Raw genomic sequence first — 12,096 nt, forward strand, 5'->3', positions numbered from 1 at the left:
AAAGAGACAGTGCGCCCTTATTAATATCAATGAACAGGACTGGCACTGAACATACTTAAGGGGGTTATGTAATAAAGGCCAATCAGTAAAGGAGCAGTAACCCATAGCAACCAATCAGCAGGTAGAATTTACTGGTCACCAAGCAAACATTTGCTTTGGGTTGCTATGGGTTACTGCTAGTGGGAAATAAAGTGCCTTTTATCACATATGGGGGTCATTGCCCATGTTTCATAAATGTGGATTTTTTTATTTCCTGCAACAGGACTGAAAATAAAAACAACTCGTTAGTGAATGAATAACAATTATTATTATTATTATTTATATTGGCCCCTGTGTGCCCCCTGCCGTCACTGTATCTATGGGCTTTGTGCATTGAGCCGGGCCCCGGTGTCACTGCCCCTGAACTGCCCCTTGGCTCCGGCGGCCACTCACTGTCCCTCTGTCACTTCCTGTCAGTTTGTCACTCACCTGGGGGCTCAGCCCCCCCTCACTGTTATATCTGTGTCACCGGAGCGACAATGGCACCTGTGGGTCTCCTCCTGGGCATCCTCTCAGGTACTGTACCCAGAATACTCATGTATTATAAGGGATAATGTGCCCCCTACTGTAAATGATAAGGATATTAGCAGTCACTGAGGGGTTCTGTGCCCATATAAAGGCACAAGGCTGCAGGCTGAGTTATACAGGGAACTCTGAGTATCACTCATGTATTATAAGGGGTAATGTACCCCCTACTGTAAATGATAAGGATATTAGCAGTCACTGAGGGGTTCTGTGCCCCCCATATAAAGGCACAAGGCTGCAGGCTGAGTTATACAGGGAACTCTGAGTATCACTCATGTATTATAAGGGATAATGTACCCCCTACTGTAAATGATAAGGATATTAGCAGTCACTGAGGGGTTCTGTGCCCCCCATATAAAGGCACAAGGCTGCAGGCTGAGTTATACAGGGAACTCTGAGTATCACTCATGTATTATAAGGGATAATGTACCCCCTACTGTAAATGATAAGGATATTAGCAGTCACTGAGGGGTTCTGTGCCCATATAAAGGCACAAGGCTGCAGGCTGAGTTATACAGGGAACTCTGAGTATCACTCATGTATTATAAGGGATAATGTACCCCCTACTGTAAATGATAAGGATATTAGCAGTCACTGAGGGGTTCTGTGCCCATATAAAGGCATATAAAGGAGTTATACAGGGAACTCTGAGTATTACAGTTGCACAAACACCTCTGTATCTCGGTACAAAAACCCACAAGAACAATAAAATGAAGAGAGCAGGAAATACAGGAGGTCGTTGGGTTTCCGGGGCCTGTGAGTGAGTGCTGGTTGTTGCACAGGTACCTGCGCCCGAGGCTGAAATGACATGTGACTTTCCCATTGGCTGTAAGGTTTAGGTATCGTTTATCATAAACAAAAACATATGTGACATATAAATAATATATATGAAACCCCTTTATGTGAAAAGCAAATCTGTATACGGGGGGTTTGGGTGCTTCTCATGGTACCAGGAGCCTTAGCAACAAAGCTTTTAAAGGCCTTTGAGTTAAACCTTTAGTATGGTATAGAGTGTCCTATTCTGAGACAATTTGCAGTTGGTCATTTTGTTATCTGTAGTTTTAGTTATTTCACTTTATGTTCAGCAGCTCTGTAGTTTGGAATTTCAGCAGCTATCTGGTTGCTAGGGTTCAAATGACCTTAGTAACCAGGGAGTGGTTTAAATGAGAGACTGGCATATGAAAAGGGGAGGGGCCTAAATAGAAAGAAAAGGTATAGAATGTACCAATAACAATAAAATTGTAGCCTCACAGAGCAATAGGGTTTGGCTGCCGGGGTCAGCGACCCCCTTCTAAAACCTGGAAAGAGTCAGAAGAAGAAGGTGAATATTTAAAAACATATACATATACTAGAAAGGGAATTTGAGAACAAACTTCATGTTGGGTTAGTCACTGAATGAAATCTGATTGGCTGTTGTTGGCTCCGCCCACTTTTTCTAACCTTGGACCCACAGTTATATAGTAAAAACCACTGAGCAAAGTTTGGGGACCCTGGTTTTAATAGTGTCTGAATGGCAGCAACTTAAATTTCTCCACTGCCAGTCAACAAGTGACGTCTGATTGGCGGTTGGTGGCCCCACCCACTTTTCAAAACTAAAACTGCAGTCCCCTAGTGACCAAGTGTAAAGAATTTGGGGCCCCCGGTGTTATTACTGTGAGACTGGCAGCAGGTTGGGTTTCCCCCAAGTCAATAGGTAAAATCTGATTGGCTGTTGGTGGCTCCGCCCACTTTTTCTAACCTTGAACTACAGTTACCTGGTGCCTAACCCTGCAAAGTTTGGGGCCCCGGTGTTATTACTGTGAGACTGGCAGCAGGTTGGATTTCTGCCAAGTCAGTAGGTAAAATCTGATTGGCTGTTCACAGCTCCGCCCACTTTTGGGCATCCAGCAATCATCATATTTTCATTCAGGCTGAGCCAATGACTGTGTGATTCAAGTTTGGGGGGTGTGGCCTCAAAGCTGTAAGTGCGGCAGCAGTTTCATTAAAGTCAATGGGTAAAATTTGATTGGCTGTTGTTGGCCCCTCCCACTTTGGGGGTCATCCAATAAATGTTGCTTTTTCATTTGGGGTGACCCCAGGATTATGTTATTCAAGTTTGGGGGGTGCAGCTTCAAAGCTGTAAGTGTGGGAGCAGTTTTAGAATCTTCCCTGTCACAGTCAATGGGAAAATTGAGGGGTTCGGAGCGGCGCCACAAAAAGATGGGGGGCGGGATCCCTTAGATACACAAAGGCACCCTGCTCCGCTATAGGGCGAGGAAGTGTGGGGAGTCTGGGGGTTGTACCCCTAAACCTGTAGGGGGGTATCCCTTAGATACACACAGGCACCCTGCTCCGCTATAGGGCGAGGAAGTGTGGGGAGTCTGGGTGCTGTACCCCTAAACCTGTAGGGGGAGGAGCGTTTAGATACACTCAGGCACCCTGCTCCCCTATAGGGCGAGGAAGTGTGGGGAGTCTGGGGGTTGTACCCCTAAACCTGTAGGGGGAGGAGCGTTTAGATACACACAGGCACCCTGCTCCCCTATAGGGCGAGGAAGTGTGGGGAGTCTGGGTGCTGTACCCCTAAACCTGTAGGGGGAGGGGCATTTAGATACACACAGGCACCCTGCTCCCCTATAGGGCGAGGAAGTGTGGGGAGTCTGGGTGCTGTACCCCTAAACCTGTAGGGGGAGATCGCTTAGATACACACAGGCACCCTGCTCCCCTATAGGGCGAGGAAGTGTGGGGAGTCTGGGGGTTGTACCCCTAAACCTGTAGGGGGAGGAGCGTTTACATACACACAGGCACCCTGCTCCCCTATAGGGCGAGGAAGTGTGGGGAGTCTGGGTGCTGTACCCCTAAACCTGTAGGGGGAGGAGCGTTTAGACAATGGGGGGCGCTAACAATAAGAAGAATCAGGGGAAGTCGGGGGACAGTCTGTCGGGGTTCAACCAACATAATAATTGAAAAGTTGCTTCGGATTGGCCATTCTCTAACATACTAATAGTTAATTTAAAGTTGAACCCCCACTTTTAAAGCAGTTTTCTCTGCTGTTGGTTTCGACTCCATACCCCCCCTAGTGGCAGAAGGGAGGATTCATTACTATAAATGGTGAGTTTGGTAAGAAAATAAATATTAATATAAGGAAATAAACCCTGCAGCCCAGTAATGTCAGTGGGTTACAGCATTAACACTGTCTTTAAAGGGCAAGTATAATAGTTACAGGGGGACCTGAGGCATGTGGGGCGTTGGTGCAGCCCCGGAACCTGCATTTATTATCATTATCCGCTCTCTGGGCCCAGGGAACCCCACAGCGACAGCAGGAAATACATTCACCTTCCAGTATTTACACTCTGGGACCGATCTACTAAACAGCGGGAAGGGGGGACAATTGCTTTTTATTTGCAAGTTTATTTGGTATAAAATGTCTGTTTCTCAGCAACTTTTCAGTTGGTCTTTGTTTTTATAGTAATTATTTGCCTTTCTCTTCTGCCTCTTTCCAACATTCAAATGGGGGGCAATGACTTTGGAAACCAAACGTGAGTCAGAGACCACTGCCCATTGCCCCCCAAGAGGGGAAATAACCCCTAACTGCTCCCATAATGGCCTAAGGGAATATTAAATGGTGGGAAATAGATCAGTAAATTATGTGACTGTTATTTTGGCAACTTTTGTACCTCTGTGAGCTGATTGGTTACTCTGTGAATCCCACAGGGGCAGTTGCAGTTGGGGTGGTGCAGGAGCCCCCAAGCCTCTCCCTGTCGGTGGGTGAGACGGCGCTCATGGCCTGTACCATACAAGGTGCCCCCAGTAACTGGATCCAATTTATTTACTGGAAACTGAATGGTTCTGATGCCCCATTGCAGAATGACTCCAGGATCAGCATCACTCGGGGCCCCGGGGGCCACACCAGCTCCCTCCTCATCCTCTCAGTGAGGCCCAAGGACAGTGGGACGTATGTGTGTGAGGCGCTGGGATTGGCCCAAGGGAAACAAGTGTTATACTCAGGGACTGGGACCCCCCTGCTTATCAGCAATGGTGAGACCCCTTACTTATCCACTAAACATATTATTATTATTATTATTTATTTATAAAGCGCCAACATACCCCGCAGCGCTGTACAAAAGGTGGGTTACATACATTGGGCATACAGAGTAACATATAAAGCAATCAGTTACCGATACAAGAGGTGAAGGGAGCCCTGCCCAAAAGAGCTTACACTCTACAAGGAGTAACATATAAAGCAATCAGTAACCGATACAGGAGGGGAAGGGAGCCCTGCCCAAAAGAGCTTACACTCTACAAGGAGTAACATATAAAGCAATCAGTAACCGATACAGGAGGGAAAGAGAGCCCTGCCCAAAAGAGCTTACACTCTACAAGGAGTAACATATAAAGCAATCAATAACCGATACAGGAGGGGAAGAGAGCCCTGCCCCAAAGAGCTTACACTCTACAAGGAGTAACATATAAAGCAATCAATAACCGATACAGGAGGGGAAGAGAGCCCTGCCCCAAAGAGCTTACACTCTACAAGGAGTAACATATAAAGCAATCAGTAACCGATACAGGAGGGGAAGGGAGCCCTGCCCAAAAGAGCTTACACTCTACAAGGAGTAACATATAAAGCAATCAATAACCGATACAGGAGGGGAAGAGAGCCCTGTCCCAAAGAGCTTACACTCTACAAGGAGTAACATATAAAGCAATCAGTAACCGATACAGGAGGAGAAGGGAGCCCTGCCCAAAAGAGCTTACACTCTACAAGGAGTAACATATAAAGCAATCAGTAACCGATACAGGAGGGGAAGAGAGCCCTGCCCAAAGGAGCTTACACTCTAGGAAAAAGGGTTGAGACACAAGGTGTGGGATAGAAGAAACCATAGAAGGGGCAGTTGGGCTCGGCCGGCCAATGACACACAAGGAGATTAACCCATTCCTAGCGGCAATTTGCATTCTCCCCAGTAGGGGAGCCTTTGAGATCAGTCGCCACTAGAGGAGATTAAACATAGGGCGACTTGTCTCCTCGTCTGTCATTGGATAAAGCCGCCTTAGATGGGCCGTGACCCAGGAAAACAATGGTTCTACCCTGAGAGTTATGTGGGGAGGGGAGTGAGTTCTGTTACCCCCAAGGGGCAGATCTCCGGCACATCCAGGGTTGGACTAGGGGGTAAAGGGCTACCACCAGTGCTACCACCTCAGGGGCCCTACACCCCCACCGGTATTTTCCCAGTGTGCCGGCAGCCCAGTCCGACTCTGGACACATCAGGGGTATATACAGTAAGGGCTGATGAGTTAAGCAGCACTGCACCCCCACCCAAAAGACCTGCAGACCAAGAGTAACTGGATTCTTGGGTAATGGCGATGTAGGGACCCATAGGGTTAAGAGCCCCTATGGCTTTAAAGGAGACATATACTGTAGGGTAAACCAAAACCCCCTAACCCTGTAGGCAATTATGAATAATACCCGGTGCTGGTTTCCCTTTGGGCTAAACATTAACCCTATCTGTAACAATGGCCCCTTTATTGGAGCTCCCTATAGATCCTCTCAGGTCCCTGTCTGGGTTTCACATGAGGGGTGGGCGTGTCCTAACGGTCCCTGCCAGAAGCACAGTAGGAGGGGGAGAGCCAATCACAAATGAGGGGTGGGCGTGGCCTAACGGTCCCTGCCAGAAGCACAGTAGGAGGGGGAGAGCCAATCACAAATGAGGGGTGGGCGTGGCCTAACGGTCCCTGCCAGAAGCACAGTAGGAGGGGGAGAGCCAATCACAAATGAGGGGTGGGCGTGGCCTAACGGTCCCTGCCAGAAGCACAGTAGGAGGGGGAGAGCCAATCACAAATGAGGGGTGGGCGTGGCCTAACGGTCCCTGCCAGAAGCACAGTAGGAGGGGGAGAGCCAATCACAAATGAGGGGTGGGTGTGGCCTAACGGTCCCTGCCAGAAGCACAGTAGGAGGGGGAGAGCCAATCACAAATGAGGGGTGGGTGTGGCCTAACGGTCCCTGCCAGAAGCACAGTCCCCTTTAAATCCCTACAGGTTCAGTTCCCTTAGTTGCTGGGCCGACGGGGATGTACCCAAGTAAGTTAATTTGCATATGGATGCTATTGGCTAGCAAGTAGGGTGACGAGTAGGGGGAGTGTCAGCCTGTATTGCCCCCTACGTGTGGGACTCTATGATGTACAGCCCCTTCCTCCTTGTCTTTGGGGAACCTGTAGTGGGGAAATCACTTATTAGTCAAGATGTGCCCCCCAATCCCTATATAATCCATATCAGCTACAGAAATCCATAACTACTGGGACCCCCTGGGCAAACAGGACAGGGAGGAGCAGCCACTGGGGCAGGGAAAGTCGTAGAGGGCAGTTACATTTGTGAAAATGGCAAATACCCAGCAGCTTTACAGAGGCAGCTTTACAGAGGCAGCTTTACAGAGGCAGCTTTACAGAGGCAACTTTACAGAGGCAGATTTACAGAGGCAGCTTTACAGAGGCAGCTTTACAGAGGCAGCTTTACAGAGGCAACTTTACAGAGGCAGATTTACAGAGGCAGCTTTACAGGGCAGCTTTACAGAGGCAGCTTTAGGCTTACAGAGGCAGCTTTACAGAGGCAGCTTTACAGAGGCAGCTTTACAGAGGCAGATTTACAGAGGCAGCTTTACAGAGGCAGCTTTACAGAGGCAGCTTTACAGAGGCAGATTTACAGAGGCAGCTTTACAGAGGCAGATTTACAGAGGCAGCTTTACAGAGGCAGATTTACAGAGGCAGATTTACAGAGGCAGCTTTACAGAGGCAGCTTTACAGAGGCAGATTTACAGAGGCAGATTTACAGAGGCAGCTTTACAGAGGCAGCTTTACAGAGGCAGATTTACAGAGGCAGCTTTACAGAGGCAGGAACAAGTCTCCTACAGCTTTTATACCTGAGACTCAGGTACAAACATAGGAACAGGCTTTGCACTAACAGTTTGTGTGTTTATTCCCAGTGGCCCCTGTATTGCACCTAAGGGAGGAGCCCGGGGGGCAACTGGTGTGTGAGGCCCAGAGGTTTTACCCCCCGGAGCTGAACATTTCCTGGAACTTCTCAGCAGGGGCAAATCCAGCCCAAGAGACCCGGAATGAGACCCTGAAGGAGAACCCGGATGGAACCTACACCAAGACTTCCATTGTGACTATTACTGAGGGGCTGTGGGGCACCGAGGTGATCTGCCAAGTGCATCACATGACTCTCCCCAGGCCCCTCCCACTGCGCCTGTATCTCCCCAGTAAGTAAGGGAGGTGCCCCGCCAAGTGCAACACATGACTCTCCCCAGGCCCCTCCCACTGCCAAGTAAAACATAAGTCACTCTCAAGGCCCCTCCCACAGCGCCTGGATCTCCCCAGTAGGTACAGGAAGAAGCCATGTTTGTAGTAATGTCAGTTCTCCCCACAGGCCCCAGGGTGCAGCTGTACCATTGGTTGTTCCCAGTTCGGGTGATTCTGGCTGCCGCTCTGATCATCGGCTTCTGTGTCGCTCACTTTGCCTGTAGATAGAGGTAAGTTTCCCTGTGGCCCCACGAAATGACACTGGGTCCTGGTACCGACCCCATGGCATTAAAGGGGAACTAAACCCTGCGGCACAGCGCGGCTCAACCAAACGTTACTCAGTTGTTGCCGGACTACAAATCCCAGAATAATGTAACATATAATGAAGGGTGAGGCATGCTGGGAGCTGTAGTCCAGCAACATCAGGGTTGGATTCTTAAAGCAATATTGCCCAATAAAACTTTCCCCCAATGAGAATCCCAGCTGATGTGAGTAAATCCGGCTCCCTGTTCTCTGTTCCTGCAATTGGAGTTGGGAGCAATAAGCACAGTTTCCCAGCACTGAACAAGTCTGTCCCTTTATCCCCATGTCTGATTCCTGTGCCATATAATGACGGGAAAATGCCATCATTATCTCTATATGTAAGGTACCAGCAAGGGGCCTGACACAGGGAATCAGCATTCTCATTGGTCACTTCTTCTGCATTTATAATGAAGTTTTTGGTCAGTAGAATTCTCATTGGGGAATTTCCTTGCATCTATAATTATGGTTTTCGGCAACTTCTATAGCAACACTAGGGGGCGCCGTGGGGCAGTATCATGGCTGGGTTTATATCCCCTTTAAGCTGCAGTAGCAGAGACCAAACCAATAGGCCCTAGTGCAGGGGTGCCCAGCACCCCAATGTATTGTATAGTGCTTGTTTGTATTTTGACACTATATGGTAAAAGTGTATTTAGGCCGACAGTGGGCTCTGTATGGGGGGGACTCTGTATGGGGGGGGCTCTGTATGGGTGGGACTCTCACCCACTGTTCCCTGTGTTCCAGGTCTCTGTCCCTCTGTGTTTCCTGCCCCGTCTGATGCCCCCGGGGTCCCTCTGCTTAGCAAGATACCTGCACTTACCCCTGCACCCCAACAGCTCCTCACAGGGTGGGCATCTCTGTACCCAGTACTTACCCCCTGCACCCTGACAGCTCCTCACAGGGTGGGCATCTCTGTACCCAGTACTTACCCCCTGCACCCTGACAGCTCCTCACAGGGTGGGCATCTCTGTACCCAGTACTTACCCCCTGCACCCTGACAGCTCCTCACAGGGTGGGCATCTCTGTGCCCAGTACTTACCCCCTGCACCCTGACAGCTCCTCACAGGGTGGGCATCTCTGTGCCCAGTACTTACCCCCTGCACCCTGACAGCTCCTCACAGGGTGGGCATCTCTGTACCCAGTACTTACCCCCTGCACCCTGACAGCTCCTCACAGGGTGGGCATCTCTGTACCCAGTACTTACCCCCTGCACCCTGACAGCTCCTCACAGGGTGGGCATCTCTGTACCCAGTACTTACCCCCTGCACCCTGACAGCTCCTCACAGGGTGGGCATCTCTGTACCCAGTACTTACCCCCTGCACCCTGACAGCTCCTCACAGGGTGGGCATCTCTGTGCCCCAGTACTTACCCCCTGCACCCCAACAGCTCCTGACAGGGTGGGCATCTCTGTGCCCAGTACTTACCCCCTGCACCCTGACAGCTCCTCACAGGGTGGGCATCTCTGTACCCAGTACTTACCCCCTGCACCCTGACAGCTCCTCACAGGGTGGGCATCTCTGTACCCAGTACTTACCCCCTGCACCCTGACAGCTCCTCACAGGGTGGGCATCTCTGTACCCAGTACTTACCCCCTGCACCCCAACAGCTCCTCACAGGGTGGGCATCTCTGTACCCAGTACTTACCCCCTGCACCCCGACAGCTCCTCACAGGGTGGGCATCTCTGTACCCAGTACTTACATAGTAACATAGTAACATAGTAACATAGTAAGTTGGGTTGAAAAAAGACATACGTCCATCAAGTTCAACTTACCCCCTGCACCCCAACAGCTCCTGACAGGGTGGGCATCTCTGTACCCAGTACTTACCCCCTGCACCCCAACAGCTCCTGACAGGGTGGGCATCTCTGTACCCAGTACTTACCCCCTGCACCCCAACAGCTCCTGACAGGGTGGGCATCTCTGTACCCAGTACTTACCCCCTGCACCCCGACAGCTCCTCACAGGGTGGGCATCTCTGTACCCAGTACTTACCCCCTGCACCCCAACAGCTCCTCACAGGGTGGGCATCTCTGTACCCAGTACTTACCCCCTGCACCCTGACAGCTCCTCACAGGGTGGGCATCTCTGTACCCAGTACTTACCCCCTGCACCCCAACAGCTCCTGACAGGGTGGGCATCTCTGTACCCAGTACTTACCCCCTGCACCCTGACAGCTCCTCACAGGGTGGGCATCTCTGTGCCCAGTACTTACCCCCTGCACCCTGACAGCTCCTCACAGGGTGGGCATCTCTGTACCCAGTACTTACCCCCTGCACCCTGACAGCTCCTCACAGGGTGGGCATCTCTGTACCCAGTACTTACCCCCTGCACCCTGACAGCTCCTCACAGGGTGGGCATCTCTGTACCCAGTACTTACCCCCTGCACCCCAACAGCTCCTGACAGGGTGGGCATCTCTGTACCCAGTACTTACCCCCTGCACCCTGACAGCTCCTCACAGGGTGGGCATCTCTGTACCCAGTACTTACCCCCTGCACCCTGACAGCTCCTCACAGGGTGGGCATCTCTGTGCCCAGTACTTACCCCCTGTTGTTCTGTACAATAAACAAGTCACTTGGCACAGAACTGTGTATTGGCATTTGTTCTCATAGCAACGGTAACTACGGCCATGGTGTTGGATGGTATTTGTGGCAGTGTGTATATGGCAAATAGCATTGGGGATACATATGGGCCTTGTGGCACCCTGTAGGGAATGAGCTGTGACCTTTGTGACCTGCCTGGCAAGGATTGGACCCAGTTGTGCCCGGTACCTTCTGCACCACAGAATCTCTGTATATGTTCTATTAGGGGAGTGGCAAACATGTCATTTAGTTGCCTGCAATTAATCCTTGTAACCATGGGCAACAAGATGCCCCTTGTTTCCTTCCCACTGGCTAAAATGCAAATCGCAGGAGGGGAAACACTCGCTGGGGAATCAGCCATGAAGAACCAATTCTCACCCTGTGTTACAGGTCTCTGCCCCCCTGTGTTCCATGCCCCCTATAATACCCCAGTGTCCGATCTCCCCCCAGTACTTACCCAGGTACAGAGCTCTGATTCTCTGTACTTCCTGCTCCTGGGCTGCTCTCTTTCCCATGGTCAGGCAGGAACCTCCCCCTGGGTAAGTGAATCCAATCTCCCCCCAGTACTTACCCAGGTACAGAGCTCTGATTCTCTGTACTTCCTGCTCCTGGGCTGCTCTCTTTCCCATGGTCAGGCAGGAACCTCCCCCCCTGGGTAAGTGAATCCAATCTCCCCCCAGTACTTACCCAGGTACAGAGCTCTGATTCTCTGTACTTCCTGCTCCTGGGCTGCTCTCTTTCCCATGGTCAGGCAGGAACCTCTCCCCTGGGTAAGTGAATCCAATCTCCCCCCAGTACTTACCCAGGTACAGAGCTCTGATTCTCTGTACTTCCTGCTCCTGGGCTGCTCTCTTTCCCATGGTCAGGCAGGAACCTCCCCCTGGGTAAGTGAATCCAATCTCCCCCCAGTACTTACCCAGGTACAGAGCTCTGATTCTCTGTACTTCCTGCTCCTGGGCTGCTCTCTTTCCCATGGTCAGACAGGAACCCCCCCCCCCCCTGGGTAAGTGAATCCAATCTCCCCCCAGTACTTACCCAGGTACAGAGCTCTGATTCTCTGTACTTCCTGCTCCTGGGCTGCTCTCTTTCCCATGGTCAGGCAGGAACCTCTCCCCTGGGTAAGTGAATCCAATCTCCCCCCAGTACTTACCCAGGTACAGAGCTCTGATTCTCTGTACTTCCTGCTCCTGGGCTGCTCTCTTTCCCATGGTCAGGCAGGAACCTCCCCCTGGGTAAGTGAATCCAATCTCCCCCCAGTACTTACCCAGGTACATAGCTCTGATTCTCTGTACTTCCTGCTCCTGGGCTGCTCTCTTTCCCATGGTCAGACAGGAACCTCCCCCTGGGTAAGTGAATCCAATCTCCCCCCAGTACTTACCC

General features: G+C 50.9%; 1 long non-coding RNA gene across 1 annotated transcript; it reads left to right on the forward strand.

The window, feature by feature from the left end:
* The first annotated feature begins 7,528 nt into the window (after nucleotides 1–7,528).
* Nucleotides 7,529–9,489, forward strand: LOC116408659. The gene is made up of 3 exons (XR_004221126.1): nucleotides 7,529–7,795; nucleotides 7,963–8,065; nucleotides 8,880–9,489. It is a non-coding gene; the product is annotated as an uncharacterized LOC116408659 (long non-coding RNA).
* Nucleotides 9,490–12,096: the final 2,607 nt, after the last annotated feature.

Source organism: Xenopus tropicalis, chromosome 2, assembly GCF_000004195.4.
Source record: "Xenopus tropicalis strain Nigerian chromosome 2, UCB_Xtro_10.0, whole genome shotgun sequence".
Classification (NCBI taxonomy): Eukaryota; Metazoa; Chordata; class Amphibia; order Anura; family Pipidae; genus Xenopus; species Xenopus tropicalis.